The sequence below is a fragment of the Poromitra crassiceps genome (assembly GCF_964638095.1).
Source record: "Poromitra crassiceps genome assembly, chromosome: 2".
NCBI lineage: Eukaryota > Metazoa > Chordata > Actinopteri > Beryciformes > Melamphaidae > Poromitra > Poromitra crassiceps.
In genome coordinates, this window is record NC_139624.1 from 46,703,599 (window position 1) to 46,725,219 (window position 21,621).

Consider the following 21,621-nt stretch of genomic DNA (forward strand, 5'->3'; position numbering starts at 1 on the left):
AGAAGCTTTTTTCCTTTTTTCCCATTTTATCATAAGAAACGGATAGCACTTTGATAAATGTGATCTAACAGAGGTAAATGATCAATATTAACCATATGCTCTCTTCATTGCTAGTAATTGGGATAAATTAAACATCTGGTAAGTATCTTTACATAAATTGTTATGGCTGTATTGATTTAAAAACCCAATAATGCGGCGGGTCCACCAGACCCGCAAACATTGGCTGAGTAACAAAAACATGAACACCACACAAGGGTTAAATGATCATTTGTTTTGAACTGCGACCTGAAAACGGGGCATGTCAAATGCTTGTATTTACATCCTGTAAATAGCTCATTTTCTGACAGCAGTGCATATCGTTATTATATCTAGGGTTGGGTACCGTTCACATTTGAATCGATACCGGTACGGTACCGGTACCTGGAATTCGGTACGGTACCAAAAACGGTACCTTTTTCGATACTTTTTTGAGTAAAAAAAAAAAAAAAAAAATTTGCTACAACAAAAATGTACAGTTTCTAAAACAAATAAGTCCAAACTTCTCAATTTCAACATTGTTCTTTATTTAGATTTTTTTTTGTTTAGCAGCAGCACCCAACAAAATAAAACCCCTCCCTCCCTCCCTCCCTCCCTCTTCCCTCCCAAACCAAGAGTTTACTTGTGCAAGGTAATGGTCTGCTCCATCCATCAGCGGTCACTGCAATATGGTCAACTGCCCTGAGTTCCTCCTTCACATTCTTCTTCTCAACACGACACCAAGCTGGAATAAGTGTGTTTGTGAGAAGGTCTCTGGAGGGAGGGGAGTATTTTGGGTTCAGGGTCCCTGTCATCTCCCTATATATAGACAATAAAAATAACTATTGTTAGTAACTTAGCTTACTCTATGAATATCTCACACACACACACACACACACACATTATCACCCATTTATACATAAATAAATAATTTACCTGAACCATGGAGACTCCACCGTTGCGAAGGGCAACATGCCTTTTACAATGAAGGCAGTCACTGGCCCTGTGGCACTCATTTACTTTCTGCTGGGGTAAAGCTGCTTTCTTCGCCAGGGTGAAGGGTGTCTCCTGTGCGACTCTCACACGGTGGCCTAGCAAAGAAAGCAAGAGTGTAACGTTGAATAACACGTCTCACGGTGACACGAACTGAGGATAATAATAACGTTAGCAACGCTAGTTACGCTACTAAACATGCTAAGCTATAAGCTACAACTATCCAGCTAACGTTAGCTAATTAAATGACGTTACCTGATGTTGAAGAAGTCGACGCCTCACTTGCGACACTTGAAGTTTCGTCGTCGTCGCTGTCCGTTTCAGCTAACGAAGCAGAGGAGCTGCTGGCTGTAGGTGCTTTGCTGCTGGTGGGGCTGCAGCGTCCACCCTCAGGCTATCGAACACTTTACAGTCTTCCGCATTTAAAAAGATTTTATGCTTGACCAAGTGTTTCCTCAAGTTAGAGGTGTTCCCCTGGCCAGCTTTGCACTTCGCATCGCAAATGTTACAGCGAGCGTTGTCTGAGTCTATCTTTGTGAAGTGTAGCCAGTGCCACACTTTGGACCGCAAGCGAGAGGCCATCTTCTTCTCTTCAGCTTGTTTTGGCAGTGACGTGATGACGTAACCCACCCTCGTGTGTGTTGCCTTCAAGTTTGCGTCGGAATTTCTATCTCGCTCGCTGTCTTTGTATCACTGAGATGCGTTCAAGTACCGACATTTTTAAATTATAATAGAAAAAAAAAAGTACCGAAATGAGGTACCGTTTCATGTCATGTGAACTGATACTCGGTAGTACCGCCCACTTTCGGTCGGTGCCTGTAAAAGTACCGAGTTCGGTACCCATCCCTAATTATATCATATACAGACAATAAGAAAATGAACATTCTAACGTTGGTTCACCCTGGCTCTGCTGTCCGTCACATTGATAGCAGCTCCTGTCCACCCCAACCCCCCCCCCCCCCCCCTTCCTCCCGCTCCTTCTAATCCATATAACGTTACTCCAGACTGGCTCAAATAAGTATGCCTGGCCATCGAATTCAAATGCATCGTTCATAATCTCGAAATCAGATGATGTCAGCGGTTTTTAGCATGCTATATTAGCTACAGATCGACTGCTCTGAGCACTGCCCTGTAAGTCCCACATCCGGGTCATGTCAAAGGGTTGTGTCAAAGCACTTCTGGGGGACTTGCATGGTCCGTTTGATCTGTCGTTAGCCTAGCATGCTAACTGCTGATATTTATCTGTTTTTGAGAATATAGACGATTCATTTGAATTCGATGGCCGCGCATATTTATTTGAGCGTGGTGGACAGGAGCTGCTATCAAGAGCTTGCAGAGCCAGTTCGAACCAAAGTAAGTAATGCTAGATCATTCATTTTCTCATTGTCTCTATGATATAATTATGATGATATGTGCTGCTGCGTGTCAGAAAATAAGCTATTTACAGGACGTAAATAGAAGCATTTCACATGCCCCATTTTCCTTGTTTTCAGGTCGCAGTTCAAAACTAATGATCATTTAGTGCATGGGAATCAAACCGGACTCATAAGGATGACTTAAAAATCATATTTTAAAGCTGGAAATAGGTTGTAAACCAACCGAATTCTGCTTTAAGGTCTACATCAGGGCTTTGGATGAGGAAAAAAAACGGACAAGAAGACGACTTCAGAAGTGAGTTGGAAATTGTCAGTATTGTAAAATCAAAGTCCGTCCCAGCCGGGATACTTTTCATGTCATCATAGCTTTTTGAATTACAAAAAGCCGCCCAACTCTTGTTTTCCTGTTGAACACGTTGCTTCTCAGTCACCATACTGTACACCCACCTGCCTTTTATAGGGCTTAGGTGTTAAAGATTGAACTGAGACTTTTCCTCTCTGCACCCACCACTGCATTTGATTGGTTCTGCCTAACTGTACGCTGGATCATTCTGTTTCCCTCTGTCGGCTACTATATGGCTGAGGTTGTGATGACAAAGCTGCCTCCGGCTCTATGTTCAAGCCTATATTTATATAAGCATCAGCAGGCCAGCTTGTTGAGTCACATGTCACCCGGAGGGCTTAACCATGACACATCAGAATTGTGTCTTTTCTTCGGCAGCCTTAAAGGGATAGACCAACTTTTGAGGAGATTCGCCTATTTGCCATATTGCCAGTAAATGGATAATGTGGATAGGGCTGCCACGATTATCGCATTACTGCGGTTATACAAAACGTCACGCCCACCACAGGGTCAAGCTGATTATCGCATAATCGCTTTTTTTGCTTGTGAAAGTTATGTGATCTGAAATAAATGCAATATTAGTTTTTAAATAATTATAATTGTGTGACATATTTTTTTTTCACGTCATGTGATGGAAATTTCCACTCACCAATTGGCAGTTTTCTTTGCTGGCAGAAAAAAATTATCGATACTCACTAGGGTTGGCACGATGGACGATGGCATCGACCATCGTGATTGGCCGACCCCCCCATCGACCTCTGAGCCTTCTACATCGAATCATCATGATTAATTATCTGTTCGAATTAAATTGTTGCCGTTTTAATAATAAAAAATACCAAGTCCACTTACCGTGACCGTGGGGGACGCGCCGGCGGCATTAAACGAGCGCACCCACCCTATTCTCACTCAGAGAAACCTCCCCTCACCCCCCCCCCGCTCTAGTGCTTCTCTGCAATGGGTGCGCATGTTTAATGTCGCCGGGGTGTCCCCCGCACATGAGAAGTCAGTTCTTTTGTTGTGAACAGTTTTAAGACAAGACAAGACTTTCCTGTTTTCAACCCAAAGTGAGTACAAGTCTTCAACTGTGAATTTAACTCGCCTGTTTCCAAAGTAGGGATGTTCATTTTGAAAATTTTCCAAAATCGATAATCGGTGAAAATTAACGATCAATTATCGATTATCGATCATATTAACACATTCACTGCCAGCCGTTTTTTTTTTACTGTAGGTAGGTTCTGCCAGAGGGTTTTTTTGAGGATTCTGGCTCATCTTTCAAGACCTGAGGATTCTTTTCTGCTAAGATTTTGTGAACACACAATATCTCAAAAGAACTACCGTAAATTCCGGACTATAAGCCGCGGCTTTTTTCCCGTTTTTTGGCCTTTTTTGCCCCCTGCGGCTTATATAACGGTGCGTCTTATCTATGGATTTTTTCCAAAAAAAAAAAAAAATCTCTCTTTTTTAGCACTCTTTCTAACTATAAATCCACTTCTGTTTTAATTTCCTCTCTTGCCCTCTTTTAACAACATAACATAACATAACATAACACAACACAGGTAAGCAGAAAGAAAAAGACGAAGCAATCACGCCATGAATGAGGAAATGACTCACCTGCTGGAGGCTGGAGACACCGCTTGGGCTAAACTTTTACTCCGTGAAACACTATCGATTAAGTCCGACATCGCTCAGAGGTTTTGAGCAGCTTGAAAACAAGTTTGAAAACGTGCAGAAGTCCATCCACTCACTCACTAAAGAAAATAATGCAACCGTGAAGAGTTTCACTCGTGTCCAGCCATCTGGCCGAGTTAGAGCCGAAGTCCCGAACACAGTGAGAAAACCTCCCGAAGCTGCTGCTGGAGCGGGGTGCATATTGTCCGGCCAGCCGACCGAGAGGCATGCGAGCCGGGCACTATTAAACAGTTGGGGTGTGTGAGGTGGCTGGCTGTGGAGGTGGCGGTTTCTCCTCCTCCTCCTTTCTCCCGCACACCGGGCGCCTCGGCCACGTCCAGACCCCGGCCTGCCACCGAGGGCCATCTTCATCTGCCTACTCCGCTGGCCCGACCGTCAACTCATCCTCCAGGCTGCGGGGAAGAAGCAGCTTTTTCGCTTTTCACCACACCGCGGACACTGTGTGCCCAGCGGCGGAACAAGAGCTCAAAGTGAAACTGCCGAATATCTTTTGAGTTGGACTGGTCAATAGTACTGTGAGTAACTAAAATAAAAAAATAAAAAACGGAATTCTCTCTTCTTTAGCACTCTTTCTAACTATAAATCCACTTCTGTTTTAATTTCCTCTCTTGCCCTCTTTTCACCACACCGCGGACACTGTGTGCACTGTAAAAAAAACAAAAAATACCACAATGTGTGATTTTGTCTGGGGATTAGTGACCTGACTTTTGTTTTGTTGAAATGTTAATAAATGGGAGCTTCCCCAAACAGCCATCGATCCCGACAATCCCCTCTGTGCACGAAGCCTTACATATGGTAATTAAACATCAAAACACCCGCGGCTTATAGTCCGGTGCGGCTTATAGAAGAAAAAAATAGTCACCTTTGAAGGTGCGGCTTATAGACCGGTGCGTCTTATAGTCCGGAATTTACGGTAATAGAATGTGTGCTTTCTCTGTCTAAAAGAGTTAGTTTGTAGAGTTAGTAGTTATGTAAGCATTAGCAGTTGAATACAGCATGGTTTCAGCGTCTGAAAAATTATTTTGAGATAAACGGCTTTTTGTGAAATTCGATAGAACAGTCACTTTAACCATTCATTTTTGGCATCAGTAAGACGTCAGACATCTAAACAATAGTTTTGAACAGTAATTTCCTCCATAACAGCAGGAAACACCCCTCTGCTTCCAACTCCTCCCTCCGTGGGCGTTCTCCTCCGCCCTCCTTGGCTCTGCAGCGGGTCTGTGACAAACGAGTTGCTGCTGCCTGTCTGCTGGCGGCCGCTGTGCAAGTCTGGATATGGGCTCGCTCGTTTCTTGGGGTTTGTGTTGAGAGCTTTGATGAAGCTTTTGCGATTCTGGTCTTATTTATGCTGCGTGTTTCAAAGTGTGTTCCACCCGTAATCTATTATGCAAATTTGCAATCCCGCACCGCCAGCAATCAGCGCGAAAACGAAAGCGTTTTCGCCAATCCATTTTCAAGAGAATGGCTTCCTCACACTGCTTTTTGCTTGCCTTCCTCTAGTCTGGGAGAGCACTGTCGCCACTTAGTGGGTCGGTGGAATGGGTTGTACATGTTCGGTGGCTCCAATAATTATATAAGAGATGTAAAAGGGTTAGATGCACATCCCACGGTCAAAAAAAAAAAAATCATTTTTTTGACGTATTAATACGTCATTGGCAGTCAACCGTTGGATTTTTTTTGACGGATGAATACGTCATTGGCAGTGAACATGTTAATACTTAGAAAATTTTCAATTTTCAATTTTCAATTTTCAATTTCTTTTTTACAAAATTAATGCCTATGGCAGAAAATACGAAAGACAACGTGTTCTCCTCAATTAACTCTTTATTTCAATGTGTCTCCTCTCCAACACTGCTGTCCCCGGCGCATGCCGGTGTGAATTCCCCATGTTTAAAACAGTTTTGTTGGCACAAAGGCCCGTGCCCAGCCAGAAAACTAGAGACTACCGTATATGAAGCTCCACCTCACTTTAGTCGGCTGTGCAATGGAGTGGGGCGAGGAGGAACGAATTCCACCCAAACCTAGTCAAAAAAATAATTTTTTTTTTTTTTTTTTTTTTTTTTTTTTTTTAATAATAACAAAATCGATCCAAATGCCACAGGATCGATTCCAATCCTTAACGATCAATTATCGATTTTCGATAATTGATGAACATCCCTATTCCAAAGTGAAAGTTGATACAGCACTAGCAATATTGAACAGCACAAAACAAATAGGCTAACGTTAACGTTACATATCCTGACCAACAACGTGTGTGTGTGTGTGTTGAATTTAACTAGCTGGCAGAAAACTGACAGAATTACTGGCGGATATAACGTTAGATTCGCGTGGGCTTTTGAACCTAATGAGAGAGAGAGTTGAGGAGACTGGAGCGAGTTGAGAGAGAAATACAGCAGTAGCAGCAGCAGCTAGGCTACTGCTAGCTGTTAGATCAGTAGCTGCCGCTCACTGCTTGAGTCGCCTGGCTCTGTGCAGTAGCTAGTAGCCTGCCTGTCGTTCTCATGAAGAGCTCAGCTGTCCTGCTTTTAACGTGCATTGCAGCGGCGGATGGCATAAATGACGATGCCATCGTTCAAAACGATGTTTCACTGTAAAACAATCACGATGGATATTTTGGTGACATCGCACAACCCTAATACTCACAATTCTCAATTACTCAATTACTGTACTGCATATGTTGTATTTAGTGTAAAATAATCAGCAGAAACTAATATAAAAAGCTCAGAACTAAATTGTGTTGCTGGTGAACGAATTTCACTCAGTCGCGCCTACCTCACTCCACAGTGCAACATGATACAAGACAGACCGGTCGGGAGGAAAATAAACCATTCAAGCCCTTTGCAGCACAAACGCATTTGGTGTTTGTGAGTTTGCTCGTTTAATTCATTGATATGCATGAACGATTAATTAATATAAGTGAATGTTAATAGCGGGCACTTATCACCCAATAGAATGCAGTATCATCTCCTTGTTGCATTTTCAAACTGGCAGATGAGGGGAAAATAAACAATTCAACTTTTACTTGTTTACTCACCAATTTGGCTCTCTTCCAAATAATACAGCCACTTAACTACGTCCATTCATGAAATTATTAAATAGCACGGGGACATTAATGGTTTGTAAAAGTGCCATTTAACACATTGAGTGCCAGCGACGCCATATGGCGTCATTAGAAATTTACCGTAGAGTGCCAGCGACGCCAAATGGCGTCAGTAACTCCAAATTGTTTTTTTGACGGGGGGGTGTCGATCTAAGCTTCTTACGTCGCCTCTAACAATATTGTAGCTATTGGAGGTCGATAACCTATTTTACAAACCCATTAGGTGGCGACAGCACTCTCCTGATCAGAGAAAAAGGAGCCAAACACACAGAAATAGTCACTGGGGAAAAGGAGGAAATCGCATCGCATCCGTCCGTATGCATCGACGTGCAGAAGCACAACGAGCACAACGCCAGCTGTGCCCAGAGCAGCAGCATCCGCTGTCACAACTGAGCACCTCCATGTACGCTGCAACAGCACATTCGCATAATCAGCCTTATTATTCCGAACTGGAAGCATGCGAGCCCGTGACAAACACACGCGGAACCAAAAAGCTGGGTGTCGCGCACCATTCACTGTGTGTGCGCAGCAAACTCAGCAGAGACTGAGAGCCAACAGACACACCCAGGAGGCATGTGCAGTTGAGGGGGGGGGGGGGGGGGCACGCAGAGCACGCAGAGCAGCATACACTTCACCCAGACAGACCCAGACATCAGAAAATTAGCTTCAGAGTCAGTGATGTGCTTGAAATGTTTAATTTCACAAAAGGCTCATTATCTCAGCTCGTAGAAAAAAAGGGATGTTTTTGCTTCAATCAAGCTATCTTCTCCGGCTCATAACTAAAGAACGGAAAATGGGATCAATAAACTTTTTTTTGCAGGTGATAGAAGAGAGTCTCATCGTTATTTGTGCGTGTTCAGTGTTTACATAGTAATTATTAAAGAAATTATATGACTGTTTTAAAATGCATTGCGGCCTATGTGGCACAGCAAGCAACCTTTTGCCCAAGGGCCGTGGCACTCAAAGTGTTAACCACTTGCACCCACCCCACTCACTGCATGTTCTGGAAAATGAACTTGCCGAATGCGGGTTGGAATGCCGACCAATAATGCCAACCAATATACAGCAATCTTTAATAAACTCAAGGGAGTATATCCATTTCGAAAATGTAGTACCTGCCCGTTCTGCAGCCATGATGAACGCGTTAGCACACCGTCTTTGTTAGCAGTCAAGTTATGTATCAATTATGCCCCTGAATCGGAACAAAGCAAATTACCTAGAGGTGTGAAATACACCCTTGTCTCCACAGCTGTGTCTTGATAATGTTCCCAAGTCTCCACTAGATTGAGCATACACATGGAAATGGAAACCAGTGACACACACACACGCACACACACATTTAAATTATTTATTTATGTCCACATAGATACAGAGTACAAAGGACATAAACACTAGTAATGCAATCAGATGTTGGGAGTTGGTCAGATACAAGAGTGCCTAACTGGCGACCACAATAATGCATACAAAGAAGATATATATAATACCACACAGGGTGATGACAAAGGCAGATTGACATACAGTTATACTGTAATAAAAGATAAGGGACAGTATCCAATTTCATGGGTACAAAAAGCAGCGCCTCCTCCATATTGAGTGACTGCCAATAATAGCAGATACTGAACAATACCTTGCTAACTGTTTGGCCCTTCTCTTAGGTAGACCAGCCATCTGGAGGCCACTCACAACCAGCTTATGGACATGACCCAGGCTACCAAATATGAAAACTATAAGTTTACACCTGTAGCCCAGCTGTGAAATGGTCTGCTCCAGCTGTTGATATTTTAGCATCTTGGTTATAAAGGCCTCCTCTAGGCTATGGTCAAAGGTACAGCCAACCTCAAGAACAAACACCTCTCTGAGATTTTCATTCGCGACAACATCAGGAGTGTTAGCTGGAATATTAGAGAACACATCAGAGTTGTCACTACACAGACTGAACATGCTCAGTTCAGTTCACTTTATTTATACAGGAAGGGATAAAAATGACATTTCACATGTCCATTTAACTGGCCTGACTCAGTTACAAACTGGTTTTCAGCAGGTTCCTGTTCTGCAGTACATTAAACAAAAAATAATTATACAAGAACATGTTCAATTTCACTACATACAATATTACAGACCTAACAAAAACAATTACATTTACAGACATTCATTCATTCATCAAAACGAAGACAGCAACAACAAAGATTAAAACCTAGGGGTGAGTTGGATCAGTGAATACAGGTGTTTTCTAGCATCAAATGTGCTCGGCTTCACGGTGGAATGTTTGTAGAGTGAAATAGAAGATCTGAAAATAGAGGTGATATCTTTTGATATCAAATACACTATTCTATCGTGCCTACATATGTAAACACACAAACACACACACACACACACACACACACAGATCAACAACACTGCTTAATGTTAATAATGTGAATATTTTCAATTAATATTGCAGTTGGATAAACAAAGGAAAATGCATTTCAACAACGGGTCATGTTATTCAAAATTTTGACACCAAGATTTTTATTTTTACTGCAAATGTATATCGGTTCCAAATATCGGTTGTCGGTAATTTTGGTTACCGATAATCGATATCGATATCGGCCCTGAAAAAAACATATCGGTCTCCAACCGATATATATAAACAAATTAAATGACTTGAATTCACTTGAACACTTGTAACGTTACTCACACTGGGTTGGAAAGAAGTGTAGAAGTTTCATGTTTACAACACGAGCTCCACAGACCACAGCTCACCGTCTGTGTGGCTACTGGCTGTTGGGTGCATTTGTTTGTGCTCACTAGGGAATCACGGCACATGCCGGTATGAGTTCCCCGTGTCAAAAACAGTGTTGGCCCGAAGGACCCCGCCCAGCCAGGAAAACTAGAAACTGTCTCACGAAGCTACACCCCACGTTAGGTATTATGGAGAGAGAGAGGAGAGGACAGGAGAGCCCTAGGTCAGCCCTAGTACAAGTTAACTTAGGGGTGGGACTATCTATTGATTGATATCGCATCGATGCAAAGTGAAAATATATATTGATATTTTCACTTTGCATCAGCTTTAAGATACGCCTTGTAAATCCAAGGTGATGAAGCATAGACGTCGTGCATGGTTTATATGTTCATAATTGAAAGGTCATCAAGGGGTCTTTAACTCATTCATGGCCAGTTTAGGACTGCCAATATTTAGCACAGGCCAAAGATTTTCATAATTGTTGGTCATCTTTCAAGACCCACAGTAAATTATCTATTAGCACCAAAGTGATTTGCAATACCTCAAAATGAAGATGTACGTCTCTGGGTTCACCAGGAAAAAAAAAGTGAGCTTTTAGCATGTTCTGTACTCTACTTATAGCCATTTATATACACCCTGTTTTCACCCAAAAGGTCTCCCTGAGAAAATAAACAGGAGAAAAGGCAATTTTTGTAAAGGGCCCAATCTCAGGCAGAACTCGCTCTCAATTATTTTTGAACTGAAATAATTATTTTGAACTGTATTGACATCAGACATGTAAATATTATTCGTTATGAGACAAATGACAAAATATATATATATATATATATATATATATATATACACTAGGGCTGTGGCGATTCACTTATCTCCCGATTCGATACTATCACGATTCTTGGGTGCCGATTCGATTTATATTGCGATTCTTAAGTATTGCGATTCTACGATTATTGCGATTCGATATTACGATTTATTGCGATTTTTGTTTATTTTTTTCTTTTCTTTTTTCAGTTTGTTTGCTTTTTTACACTAGATTAGAACATGGGAAAAGTTGAATCATACACTAGAGACTGTATATTATATATCATGAGTAGGGCTGGGCGATATAGTTAAAAACAGGGGCGGACTGGGATCATAATTCAGGCCGGGCATTAGATACCAAGCAGGCCAGGCCGATATGGGCCAACGCGCGTGAAATTTGGGCCGTTTGAAGCCAGATTTGGGCCGTTTGAAGTCCAATTTTACAATGAGATGCACCCACTTTAACCCTGAAGTGTAATTATTACTTCAGACTAACTAATAAAGTAATAAAACCACTAGTAAACCAGTAGGCGGCGCCTGGCCTGCTGTTCAGTGAGTGGCCTGACTGCAAGCACCCAATTTTTTTTTTTTTTTTTTTTTTTTTTTTTTTAATTTGCGATTATCGATTCTGGAATAAAAGATCGATCCAAAAAATCGTGACATTAAAAATCGCGATACTTAGGTGAATCGATTTTTTTCCCCCACCCCTAATATACACATGAAGTGCTTTTTTTTTACATTCAACAATACAGTTTACTCGGTGTGAGTGAGTGTGCAGACAGACACACAGACAGACAGACAGACAGACAGACAGACAGACAGACAGACACACCGACAGACAGACAGACACACACACACACACACACAAACACACACACACACACACACACACACATGATCGCCCTTTTATCTTCGTTGCGTGATTTCTAACCCCACATAGGATAAGCAATAACCACGCCCTGTGGCGCCGGGATTGGCCAGGAGCAACACTGGAGGGCACGCAGCCCAGCGATTTCATGAACCAACTGAATAGCTCTTGAGAACGGACAGCGGGCTGCTGTGACTGCCGCTTCTGCGTGTGTTTATTTTGTTTTGTTCTGGTCCACCCATCCTCGTCCATGTCTCCCTGTCCTATCCTCCCTGCTTTTTGATCGTTCCCGTTTTCCCCTCGGCTATTCAACACGTCCTCACCGCCCTCTGGAGTCTGGATTACCCGTCAAACTGATCGATCATTTCCTCATTCCTCCGATGATCAAACACATCTCTCTGGATTACTTTCTCCCGTTTTCTCCCGGCTGGCACAGAGGAAGGCGACCAGCTCGTGCAGCGCGCCGAGGGGCGTTTCAATGGCGTTTCTCCTGTCTGCAACAAGGAAGCGTTTATCAGTTTTCTGATTTTCCTCCTGCTCAATTTCAAAACAACAGCTGCGGTATGTGTTTGTTCACGTGTTGTCTTAGATGCTAGGGACCTGATACTATGTCACAGGCTGGGGAAGTGTTTGAACTATGCGCTGCAGTAATAAAAACAAAAACACGTCAAACACGTCATTGGCGGGGAGGGCTATTTCTGATAACACGTCAAAGACGTCTTTGGCGGTGAATGAGTTAAGGGGGCTTTCACATCAGCCTCATTTGGTCCGGACTTTAGGACTTTTCAGTTTGGTCCAAACCAGAGTGACAGGTGTGAATCATCCCCCGGACCAACAGCGGCCCAAACGATGCTGTTTGGTCCAAGGAAAAGAGGTGGTTTGGTTTCGGTCCGGATCAAACTGCACCTTGGTGCGGTTCATTTGCAGTATGAAAGCATTTTTTGGATAGTTCAGACTTTCAGGCCAATTACAGGAAGTTTTGCCAGGCGCAATTTGGATAAAAATAAAACAATTTTTTTATGGCCCTATGAGAGTGAACCGTTGTTCAGTAGTGAGACTTGCTTCAAAATAAAGTCCACACAATCACATGATGCAGTGTTTTGCTGCTGCTACAGACCAGCTGCTGTAATCGTATTAAGGTCTTTGGTCAGCAGGAATTCAGATCTGCACGTTTTTCTTCTGCAGTAGCAGGTCTTTCTGAAACACACTCTCATCCTTCTCCCAGACGTTTTCTTTGGCAGTAGCAGGTCTCTCTGAAACACACACTCTCATCCTTCTCCCAGAAGTTTTCCTTTGTCAGTAGCAGGTCTCTCTGAAACACACTCATCCTTCTCCCAGACGTTTTCTTTGGCAGTAGCAGGTCTCTCTGAAACACACTCATCCTTCTCCCAGACATTTTCTTTGTCAGTAGCAGGTCTCTCTGAAACACACTCTCATCCTTCTCCCAGAAGTTTTCCTTTGTCAGTAGCAGGTCTCTCTGAAACACACTCTCATCCTTCTCCCAGACGTTTTCTTTGTCAGTAGCAGGTCTCACTGAAACACACTCTCATCCTTCTCCCAGACGTTTTCTTTGTCATTAGCAGGTCTCTCTGAAACACACTCTCATCCTTCTCCCAGATGTTTTCTTTGGCAGTAGCAGGTCTCTCTGAAACACACTCTCTCATCCTTCTCCGAGAAGTTTTCCTTTGTCAGTAGCAGGTCTCTCTGAAACACACTCTCATCCTTCTCCCAGACATTTTCTTTGTCAGTAGCAGGTCTCACTGAAACACACTCTCATCCTTCTCCCAGACGTTTTCTTTGTCAGTAGCAGGTCTCACTGAAACACACTCTCATCCTTCTCCCAGACGTTTTCTTTGGCAGTAGCAGGTCTCTCTGAAACACACTCTCATCCTTCTCCCAGATGTTTTCTTTGGCAGTAGCAGGTCTCACTGAAACACACTCTCATCCTTCTCCCAGACGTTTTCTTTGGCAGTAACAGGTCTCACTGAAAAACACTCTCATCCTTCTCCCAGACGTTTTCCTTTGGCAGTAGCAGGTCTCTCTGAAACACATGCTTATCCTTCTCCCAGCTCCATAGAAACATGTCAGATCTGGTCATGGGCCATGGCCTTTGGTGATATGGATTCAATATTAACTCATTGAGGGCCAGCCACTTTTGGAGAACGGATGCTCCCAGTGCCAGAGTTTTCAGAGTGTTTTCAGTGATTTCTCGAGGCCCACAGAATATTGTGTGATATTACTATGTAAACACCGAACACGCACAAAGAACGAGCTGGCTCTATTGTATCATCAGCAAAAAAGTTTATTGATACCATTTTCCGTTCTTTAGTTATGAGCCGGAGAAGATAGGTCGTTTTGAGCAAATACAGGCGTTTCAAATTATTAGCTGAGATATTCCGCCTTTTGTGAAATGAAGCATTTCAAGCACATTCACTGAGTCTGAAGATAATATTTTCTGATGTAGTGACGTGGTGTAGTTGTGTGATGCCCTACGTGCCCCACCCCCCTCTCCCCCCCTCCCCCCCTCAGCTGCAAACTCCTCCCCACACTAACACATAGCCAACACGCACCCACTCTATTTTCGGACCGCTCCGTTTTTGTTCCCAGCGCGATACGGAAATGCCAAACCGGACTGCAGGGGAAGGTTTGGCCCTTTGGCGTCGGGTGCTGCCTTTCTGGCGGCTAATCGTGTGGATAAACTATGCAGACAGACAGACAGAGGCAGAGGGGGGGCTCAGTTGTGTGCGCGGATTGACTGCTGTTCGCAGCCGTCAGCTGCAGACAGAGCAATCTATATGGCTCTGGCTGCAGCATGAGCGGTTTCTCTTTGATCACGGGGGTTTTTCCAGCTGTTTTCCGGACCTTTCTCTAATCTGGAGAGCACTGTCGCCACCTAATGAGTCCGTAAAATAGGTTATACACCTTCAATAGCTCCCATATTGGTACAGGAGATGCCTGAGGCTTTGATCCACGTCCCACCGTCAAAAAACGCATTTGACGTCGATCGACGTCCTTGGCACTCTACGTCACTATTTACTTTGACGTCGATCGACGTCCTTGGCACTCAATGAGTTAAAAGCTCAGTCGCACCGGAGGTTCTTTCAAGACTCCCATCTTGTTTCATAACTTGTACCGTCAGGCAAAGCCCTCTTTAACACATGTATTCAACTAAGGGCTGCTTAATTAATTGTAGTATAATTTGGCAATATTGAAACATTTAGAATTCATATAATTTGATGTATGTTAATCTAAGATGCAAAAAGGGCAGCGAAATAAAATGTATCTTCAAATTATTAAAACTATGCTTTAATAAATAATAGGGCTGTGGCGATTCACTTATCTCCCGATTCGATACTATCACGATTCTTGGGTGCCGATTCGATTTATATTGCGATTCTTAAGTATTGCGATTCTACGATTATTGCGATTCGATATTACGATTTATTGCGATTTTTGTTTATTTTTTTCTTTTCTTTTTTCAGTTTGTTTGCTTTTTTACACTAGATTAGAACATGGGAAAAGTTGAATCATACACTAGAGACTGTATATTATATATCATGAGTGGGGCTGAGCGATATAGTTAAAAACAGGGGCGGACTGGGATCATAATTCAGGCCGGGCATTAGATACCAAGCAGGCCAGGCCGATATGGGCCGACGCGCGTGAAATTTGGGCCGTTTGAAGCCAGATTTGGGCCGTTTGAAGTCCAATTTTACAATGAGATGCACCCACTTTAATGTAATTATTACTTCAGACTAACTAATAAAGTAATGAAACCACTAGTAAACCAGTAGGAGGCGCCTGGCCTGCTGTTCAGTGAGTTTTTTTTTTGTGATTATCGATTCTGGAATAAAAGATCGATTCAAAAAATCGTGACATTAAAAATCGCGATACTTCAGTGAATCGATTTTTCCCCCCACCCCTAATAAATAATCAAGATCAAAACATAGAAACCATATTGGGATTTTCTTTAGTCACAATTGTGCAGTGCTAATTCACAGAAGAGAGTGTTTCTCTTTGTAGAAGAGAATGCTAATATGTCCTGTGTTGTTTTCTCTTGTTTGCTGTCTTCAACAGCAGAAATATGAGCCGTGAAGGTCTAAAGTGATGCTAAACCTCCTCTGTAGAGGCCCATTCCTCTACAGAACTGAGGAGACCAATACATTCACATTTCAAACTTTTGTTTGAAATTAGCTTCAACTCCTTGTAGGGCTGGGTGATAATTCAATATGATCATTTACCGTATTTCACTGTTATAATTTCGTAACAATGTGTTGATATTGGGATATCATGACTATTCTGCCGTCTCTAAATTTGATTAAAAACTCAGTAAGTGTGAAACATTCAAGCAATATTATTTGAAAACAACTAATCCAAACTAATTTGATTATTTCATATAATTTAGCATATGTGAGCCATATCGTGATATCGATACCCTCATAATTTGTGACATTGATTTCAACGATATCTCCTGGCCCTAACTCCTACACAACCAACATTACAAGCAAGTGAGCAATATAATATAGCAATATAAGAGAGTGCAGGTCAGGGCCGTAGTGCTCTTTCAATAGTATACTATTAAATAATCACAGAGGACGTACTACTAGGTTGCCTTGCATAAATTCATTGCATTACCCTGAAAAGGCTAGAATGTAGCCATAACAGAAGTATTTATTACATTGTCACTTTCATGAATGCCACACAGTGTGTCCAGAGGACTTTGCACAGTCATTCCACAGCCCTTTGCCAGCTGGATCAACCCACCACGGCCAAAACATGTATCGCCACAGATCAATCTACCACGGCCAAAACATGTATCGCCGCACAGATCAGAGGATGAAAAATAGGGGTGCTCCAATCCGGCTAAGCCACGATCCGATCCGATTCCGAGTCCTGGGGTCACAATCCGATTCCAGAATCGATTCTCGATTCCAACGATGCTCAATTCCAGAATCTAGAATCGATTCTCAATTTATGTCGTTTTATATTGCAATAACACACAAAGGCAAATCTAAGACAGAAAAGGTCAAATTTATTCATGCTGAACTACAAATTCTGAAGTATTAGTCGGGGCCTAAAATTCATTTAGCAAACTAGGGGGGAATTCCCCCTTATTTTCTTAAGAAAGTTAAGAAAGGTGCTATACAAATAGTTTATTTTATTATATTATCATAATGCTGATGTGGTGGACATATCCCACAGTGTAACATCCTAAGGCAGGCTGATGACAGTGGGCAGACACTGACAGTGTTCTGAATAAACACCTGCATCAGGTTATGCTTAGCTAGACAAAAGTGCTCTGCATGCATCCAGTCAAAATCACTGACCAGGCTACTACTAACATTAGACACTGGATGTTGTTGAGCAGCTAACATTAGCTGCTATTAGTTTGATAAATAAAGCAAAGATTGTTGAAACCATATTCAGATAGCTGCTAACTTATAAATGGTTTACCATACAGCATGCATAACGATAGCCAGATAGTCAACGGTCTTTTTGAAGATTGCGAGTGGCTAGCTGCTTTCACAACTTTTGTTGTCATACGCTGTAACGTTAACGTTGCTGCTAATGCTAACATCGCTACCACTAGCCATCGAGAGTAAAATGCTAACTAGCGATCTCATTCATGCCAGCCAGCTAACGCTAGCTAGCACTAATTGTCTGCTGCAACTGTAGCTTTATCTCACGTATACAAAACCATCGTCTGACACATTTTAATTCCATCTGTTTATGTGACTCTTCGTAACAGCCAGCTAGATTGGCTTGTGGCTGGCTCTGTGTTTACAGAAACACAGATCTTTCTATGACGAGTGTATCACGTGATTTTTTCATCGGAGACCATTGGTTCCACGGTGCAGTCCTGCCTTCATGTGCAACTCAAAAAAGACAAACAGCATTAAAATATACAGAGACATTGCCGCCTGCAATACAAGAAGAATCGATTCTTGGGAGTTCGATCCAGGAATCGTGGCATTAAGAATCGCGATCCTTTCAAGAATCGATTTTTTAGCACCCTTAATGAAAAGACAGAGCCACGCCAGGCACAATCCACATTCATGTATTTCTGCACTAAAGCTGCCTTCAGTTCACATGATAAATCTTCTCTTCTCTCACTGCGAGGTAGTGCGGAGAAAGATCAGCGCTAAGTAGGTCAAAGGTAGGGATACACAATCCACTTTTTTCACTTCCGATCCAATTCGAATATACAGTATAGGCAAAGATTTGGGCAATTAAAGATTTTTTTTTAATTATACCTTGCAAAAAGCAGACAAAATTAAGAAAATATACAAGGCAAAGAAGGATACTATTATACATGGGCAAATTACGGCCAGCGGCCCGCGCTGGAATTGCAAAAAAAAAAAAAAAAAATCCAGATCCGATCCGTGAATTAGTGCAATATCGGCACCCGATACTGATATTGGATCGGATCGGCCCCATCCCTAGTCAAAGGTGGCAAATTAGTTGGGAGGCAGCAGGGCTCGACGTTAACTTTTAAAAGTGGTTGCCGGAGGGGCAACCTGGCAAGAGTTTTTGGTTGCCCGAATAAAAATATGGTTGCCCAATTTTAGTCGCCTTATATTTTGAGTAATTAAGATACTATGCAGTCATAAGCCGGCTTAACACATTCACTGCCAGCCGTTTTTTTTTTTACTGTAGGTAGCTTCTGCCAGAGGTTTTTTTTGAGGATTCTGGCTCATTTTACAAGAGCCGAGGATTATTTTCTGCTTGGACTTTGTGAACACAAAGTTCACAAAAGTACTAATAGAATGTGTGCTTTCTCTGTCTAAAAGAGTTAGTTTGTAGAGTTAGTAGTTATGTAGATATTAGCCGTTGAGTACAGCATGGTTTCAGCGTCTGAGACTGAAAGCTGAGATAATCGCAGTTTTGTGAAATTCAATCAAACAGGCAGAACAGTCACTTTAACCATTTATTTTTGGCATCAGTGAGAGATCAGACATCTAAACAATATAGTTCTGAACGCCCTCTCCTTCAAACTCCTCCCTCCGTGGGCGTGTCTGGTGGCTTTCAGCAGCGTTTGTCACAAGCGAGTTTCTACTGCCTGTCTGAGCAGTGAGCAGCCTCCCTCCCTGGCGGCCCCCTCGTCGGCGAGTGTGGATGGGACTCACTCGTTTCTTGGGTTTGAGAGCTTTGATGAAGCTTTGTGCGATTCTAGGCTTTATGCTGCGTGTTTCAAAGTGTGTTTTCCACCCAGTCTATTTTTGGAACCCCCCACCGTTGTGCGCCCGTGTGCACCAGCGTGAAAGCGTTTTCGCCTACAGTATGAGAATGAGGCTCGTTCGTTTCTGGGTTTTCGGTTGAGCTCAGCTGCAATGAAGCTGCGTGCGATTCTGCGCTTTCTGCTGGTGTTTCAAAGTGTGTTTCACCCATAATCTATTATGCAAATTTGCAATCCCCCACCGCCAGCTCCCAGCGCGATAATGCGCGAAAGCGAAAGCGTTTTCGCCAATCCATTTTACAGTATGAGAGAATGGTTTCCTCGCGCGTTCCCCTGCAGTTTTGGCTCTGCTTTTTCTAGTGTGGAGAGCACTGTTGCCACTTAGTGGGTCGGTGGAATGGGTTGTACACGTTCGGTGGCTCCAAAATTTTTATAGGAGACGTGGGGGGCGTTGATCCACGTCCCACCGTCAATTTTTTTTTTTTTTTTTTAAGACGAGATATCTCGTCATTGGCAGTCAACCGTTGGATTTTGTAAGACGAGATATCTCGTCAATGGCAGTGAACGTGTTAATAATGACGATGTGACAGAAAAGTAAGTATAATAGTCTATAGTATAGTATAATAGGCCTATTCAGTGTGCGCACCGGGTGTAGTAGTAGTAATAATGATAATAATAATAAATTTGTGTAATTTCGTTTTCTAAACAAATCTTATTTTTTGTTTTTATAATGCATTTGCACTGAAAGGATTTGTTTAACTAATATTTGTGAACTTTAATTTTCATATATTTTTTTTAACAGTTATTGTTCATATTGTGCTTAATTTATTAATTAAAAGCGTTATTGATAATGAAGTAGCTGGAATCAGTATCTGCTAGGGGTGTCACAATATATCATCCCACGAAATTTCGCGATAGTAAAACGTCACGATATGTATCGTTGAGATGAAATCTCATATCGCGATTTTTTTTTTTTTTATAAATATTTTTTTTATAATATTTTTTTTTCTTTTTTTTTCTTCTCAAAAATAGACTAAGAAACGTCTTTGTTTGTTGAAGTTCAATGTGTGGAAAGTAGTTCAGTTGAACAAGTCTCTGAAGAGACACATGATAAGTTATACAGGAGAGAAACCATTCAATTGAGTTTCTGGCAAAACTGTTTACTTGACAGGAAAAACTGAAGATGCATAAAAAATAGACTAAGAAAAGTCTTGTTGTTTGAGTTTGAAGAAAAACTGAAGATGCATAATGAGAATTTATACTGCTGAGAAACCTTTTAGTTCAAAGTAAATCTAAGTGACGGTGTAACTCATTCTATTTCAAGATAAGCCTTATCTCCAATCTCATGTTTTTTCTAGTTGTTATTGTAATAACAATTTCCCACAACAGCATGTTTTGTATTTGTGCATTTCAAATAAAATACTACTTTTCCAGTCATATATTGTCATTATTCAAGTTTAAAAAAATATTGTTAAAATCGTATCGTATCGTTATCGTGAACCCAGTATCGTGATACGTATCGTATCGTGAACTGAGTGTATCGTGACACCCCTAGTATCTGCCGATCACCGATATAACCGATCACCGCGTCGATTGAAGCCTTCTTTTTATCATGTAGCATTATTATTATTATTATTTTATTATTATTATTTTTTATTACACTCTCTCTTAAAGACCATTTCAATATTAATCTGAATTGAAGGAGCAACCATTCAGACAGAGGACACAACCTATGTAACAGGGATGCTTTTAGGACCCTGGGGAGTCGTAGAAGCCGGACAGCATGGAGTTTACAACTCGGACTCTTCTTGGACAGTTCTTATTTCTTATTTCGGGAATTTCAGAATGAGCTGGGCCTCAGCCCTCATGCACACTGCATACTGCAACTTCAAGATCCATGGCACAACGAGAGAGAGAGAGAGAGAGAGAGAGACTGAGCAGGTGTGTGTGTCGGGAGCCGGGGGGGAGGGAGAAAGAGTGAAGTCTGTGAAACCGGCTACGTAGTCTTCTGTCTCTCCCTCCCTCTCCCTCCCTCCCTCCTTCACTCTGTCCCTCCCTCCCGGCTCCCTCATACACACACCTGCTTCGTTCAAAGTGAAGTCTGTCTCTCCGAGAGACAGAGAGGAGTTTAGTCATTTTAGGTGCGCACAGTTAATTGTCTGGAATGCATAGTTAATTGTCTGGAATGCATCTGATCGGCCTGCTTTGATCGGCTATTTTGAGAACGTGATCAAAGTCGATAGAGGCCAAATCGATTGCGGAGCATCTCTAAATAAAATGTCACATATATGTCACTCACAACAAGTATTAAAACATATTTATTTGGTGTATATTTTGCTGTTTGCTGCTGTACATATTTTTTTGCATGTTAAATTGTGGTTGCCCCTGGGGCAACCAAAGGCCAAGAAATGGTTGCCCTATTTTTTTTTGGTTGCCCGGGGCAACCGGGCAGCCGTTAATGTCGAGCCCTGGGCAGTGCTCTCCCCACAGGAAACAACAGCACAGTGGGCACAGAGCTGTGTTCTGCGGATCGTGTG

General features: G+C 42.2%; 1 protein-coding gene across 1 annotated transcript in view; it reads left to right on the top strand.

Moving 5' to 3' along the window:
• gdi2 (GDP dissociation inhibitor 2) overlaps positions 1-21,621 on the top strand; it is a 68,925-nt gene that overhangs the window by 13,585 nt on the left and 33,719 nt on the right. The window lies entirely within an intron of this gene.